Consider the following 4,509-nt stretch of genomic DNA (forward strand, 5'->3'; position numbering starts at 1 on the left):
AATCCATACTATGGTAAGTGCAACGTTATGCTTTGCCCACTTTCTCTAAAATCCACATAAGTGGTAAGTGTGCACATTATGCTTTACCTACTTTTCTGAAATCCTGTCTGGTAAGGGTTACGCGTTATGAGCCTCGTTCCCTTTCTCTGAGTTGGTTTAGACCCCGGTACCTTGGGCTCCACTCAACTAGTGTGTCTCTGTCGACACACTCTGGAAGCATCGCTCCCCTCACCATTGAGGGTTATTGTGAGCATGGTGTTTTCTTTCGAGCATTTAATTCTCTCTGAGGAGTTGGATTCCTCGCTCCATGGGCTGTTCTCGTGGTAGTGCTGAGCAGTGCTCCCCTTTTATCAAAGGGTTACCTATGAGCACACTACTCCTTCTGAATTCGGAATTCTCCTCTCACGTGAGTTGAGTTCTCTGTTTTTCCCAGAGCACCTGGTATCAGCAGCATCAGGCGAACTAGGCCCTTCCTCTGCCTCTCTGATGCGCTGAGTTTTTTGGCTAGCTTGCAGTACACTTACCCTTCTGGTTTTACAATCACGCTGTAGGTCGAGCCCCCTCTCGTTGAGAGCTGGGCTTGTGCTCCCTCAGCCAAGGTAAACTACTGCTAGCCGTTCCAGCATTGGAACATGCTGTAGGTCGAGCCCCCTTCTCGACTGAGAACTAGGTGTGGTGCTCCCACAGCTAAGTAACTTATTGCTAGCTGTTCCAGCTTTGGAACATGCTGCAGGTCGAGCCTCCTCTCGTTTGAGAACTGGGGGTGTTGCTCCCTCAGCTAAATAACTGCTAGTTGTTCCTCCATTGGAACATGCTGTAGGTCGAGCTCCCTCTCGATTGAGAGCTAGATGTTTGCCCCCTCAGCTACAGATGTACTGCTAGCCACTCCAGCATTATAAGCCCTAGATTGAGTTGATGACTTCTCAAACATAGCATTTTGGGATGCACCAATTCTTTCCATCTATGGGTTAAAATCCACACTGTGGTATGCTAGTACTCTGCGTTCTTTTCTAAAATCCTGTATGGTAAGAGCTACGCGCAGCAGCCTCGTGCTCTTCCTGAGTGGTTTAAAACCCCGATTCCGCCTTGGGCACCACTCCACCTATGTATCCTCTGGATACCTACTTTAACAGGGTGTGGCCGTCTAACGTCCCAGGGTCAACTCCCATGGCAATATGGTAGTTGGTACTTAGTGCTCGCCATGGTTTCTGGCATGCACTCCACTCAGCATGGTGGCGTGGGTATACCGTTCCCCATAGCGACCCCTAGAGGACGCAGTTCGAAGTGCCCATGAAAGGGAACGCTCACTGCCACACAGGCAATGATGAACAAGTTGCTTGCAATACTGCCTAGACAGGCAGTCCAATATGTGTAAAACAACAGCACAGTTAAATGCAGTGCTATCTGAACATGGAGCTGAAATTAATATTTTTAAATAACTCTGGTGGTACATGGCACCTTTCAATTTCAATCTTACGGATCTCTTCTTGAGGATGTGTTGTCTTTTTTGATTCACCAAAACAGACACAAAAGAGGAGACACTCAGATTTTTTTTTTAATTTACCTTTATCTCATCTTTTGTGATTCACCTTTTATGTTTATATGCAGTCCATCACTGAGCACTGCATCTCTGTGATAGAGCTATGAGAGTCTAGAGAGAATTGTGAAGACCTGTGGAACAGAAGGATGACTAAGACTAGAATTAACAATCATTAAATAAACAATGAGAAGGAAAACTGGAAAAAAAAAAAAAAAACGAATTTGTCTTAAAATCTGTTGGACTGTCGGGTATTCCAAAATTGACTGAGCAGTTCCACATTTCAAAAATAAGATGTAAAATTATTAATGAAGCATTGATGGATTGAAGATTGATATTATAAAACATAATATAATACAACTTTTAAAATGAGTCATGAAATTCTGCATTGCACTTTTTTACTGTACATGCACTAAATCCACATCAGTGATGTCCAGCAACTTCCAGCTTTTTGTCTCCGCTAGTGACGCACCTGGTGACAACCAGTAGGAGTGAAGACTGTGTCAGTGGAGCTCACAAGTCACCCGTGCAGAGAAATTCAGAAGCAGTTTGATGTTTCTGTATGATTTGTCTGTAACCACTGTTATGTCCCAGGACGTATGAATTTGTGTTTTATTATCATGGTGTGCGTCTTTCATGATATGCTGCCAGTGGACCGAACGGCCTTCTGGGAGTTGTAGTTTTTGTTGTATTTTTTGTCCTATATTCGGTGCTCCTCCCTGTCCTAATCTAGGTGATTGGACCTACCAGCTGCTCCTCGTCAATGTCAAAAGGAACCAGTATATAAGAAGATCAAGAGCGTGAGCCAGTGAGATGTTCCTTCTCCCAAGAGCATGAGTGTGTTGAGGCATTGCCAGTCCCAGAGTGTTCGTGCTTGTTGGTGTGTTTTAGGCTTAATATGGGTGTTATGACTGTAGTGTGCAGTTGTATGTATTAAGCCTACTGTAAATTCAAAACAAAACTTAAGTGTGATTTGGCTGTAGTGCACAGCTTGAGTCGTTTGCCCTTTTTTTTTATTTTTATTTTTTTGAGTGCTGGAGCAATAGGGAGTTGGGTGCCATTTTCGTTTGTCCTCATTTTCTCCTGTTTTTGCTAGTTAGGAAGTCAGATAAGAATTCTGTTCTTTATTTGTATTCATTTTTATCCTCAGAGGTTAGCTAGATTTTCTTCTTACAGGTAGTAATCTTTTGTTTGTTACTTTGGCTTTACCCACTCCTGAAGAGATGCTTCTCTTATCTTTTTGCACTGTATATGTCATTTTGTGTTTTGTAAATAAATTTATTGGCATTTTACTTTGTGTACTGAGTGCTGGGACTGAGAACAGTTCAAAGGTTTCCTGTAAAAGTGCATGAGAGAACTTCCGGTGTGGGAACGCTGTGCGCGTCTGACTGCCGCTCCGCACTGGGTTGTGTGTTTGTTTGTGTTTGCTACTTTACTACACTCATTTTTGTTCCGCAAAACTGGATTTACTCTTCCTGCTTGGCTGGCGGGTTTTTGGCAAACTGGAGTCACTCTACTGCTTCGGATAAGTGTACTTTTGTTGTTGACGCTGGAAACTCCTGGTTGTCGGCCTGCCGCGAAGCCCTCTCACCCCTCGATCCATCATCTGCCGGACTGACTGTGAGGTGAGCTAACACTCTTCTTACCAGTCTCTCTACTGGGTTACTGTCTGGTCGGGTAGCTTTCCTCTCCGTAAGCTTTTATAGATGTTGTGATTGGTTGTGGTCCTGGCTAACGTGGCATTGCTGATAGCCGGGTTTCTCACGGCTATCACCAACATGTCAAAGGTTTTGGCACTTGCGTCGTCTCTGGTTCTCTTTATTACTTTTGGATTACTTTCCAAAATGGAATTTGGATACCTGTCTAGCGAACTCAGGGCGCTGGATGTGCACTCATGCCTCGACTCTGCGACATACGAGCACTGCCGTTCGCTCGGGATCATCCGACGTCCGCGTTACATACATCGCTCAGTCAGAAGGATTTTTAACCTTCAGCAGCCAAAACCTACTGCTATTCCGAGCATCTGGTCTAGTAACAGAGCTTTGGTTAAATCAAAACGTCTACCAAGTGACTGTCATCTATCGCGATCGCTTGTCTATGTAAAAAAGTCTGAGCCAAACGTCAACTTCACCGGAGTACTGCATAACCACTTTGCTCTGCTGAACTGTCGCTCCATCTCGGACAAGGGCCCCCATCTCAACGAACTAATTGCGGATACCGACTTGGACATGTTATTTCTTACTGAGACCTGGCAAACACCTGATGATTTCATACATCTTAATCTGGCTGAGTGGTCTGGCTACTCCTATTTCTGATCATAAGCTTATTACTTTTGACTTTACACTAACTTATCCAACCAAATGTACTGACAACATAACCATTTCTTATCGTAAGTTCAATGCTATCAATGTTGATACATTTACTGCATTTACTGCTTCATCTGTTATTTCTGATGTTTTCAATTTTACCTGTCCATTCAAGATATCTGATTTGTATGATTTGTATATTGCTGATGTTTTGGACAAGCATGCTCCAATTAGGACTAGGTCAGTTCCCATGTCCCGCTCCTCTCCATGGTTTAACAATGAGCTACATGCTATGAAAGCAAGAGGCAGGCAACTTGAACGCCTTTTTAGGAAAACAGGTTTAACTGTACACTTTCAGGCATTTTCAGATCATGTTAAGCACTATAAAACTGCCTTGAACGCAGCTCACTCTTCCTATATTTCCAAAATTATTAACAAAGCAAACAATAGGCCTAAATCACTTTTTAGCACGGTCAATAGGCTTGTTCAAGCTCCAATGCATAATGCCTTTCAACGAGAATCTGATAATTTATGCTGTTCTTTTTTACGCCATTTTCAGGGTAAGCTGGACGCATTATGTGGGACATTTGGTGCAGAACTGACCACTTCTACTTGTGAGCTAGCTCTGTCTATTCAAACGCTCGATAACTTCTCCTTGTCTAATCC

The 4,509-nt window shown here is 43.4% G+C and overlaps 1 long non-coding RNA gene across 1 annotated transcript in view; it reads left to right on the forward strand.

Annotated features, from left to right (window-relative positions):
• The first annotated feature begins 2,390 nt into the window (after positions 1–2,390).
• Positions 2,391–4,509, forward strand: part of LOC107663088 (uncharacterized) — a 10,884-nt gene continuing 8,765 nt past the window's right edge. The window contains exons 1-2 of the long non-coding RNA XR_001631287.1: positions 2,391–2,401; positions 3,578–3,582. This is a non-coding gene — a long non-coding RNA (uncharacterized LOC107663088). The remainder of the gene's footprint in view (positions 2,402–3,577; positions 3,583–4,509) is intronic.

This window comes from Sinocyclocheilus anshuiensis, unplaced genomic scaffold (assembly GCF_001515605.1).
Source record: "Sinocyclocheilus anshuiensis isolate Anshui unplaced genomic scaffold, SAMN03320099.WGS_v1.1 scaffold836, whole genome shotgun sequence".
NCBI lineage: Eukaryota > Metazoa > Chordata > Actinopteri > Cypriniformes > Cyprinidae > Sinocyclocheilus > Sinocyclocheilus anshuiensis.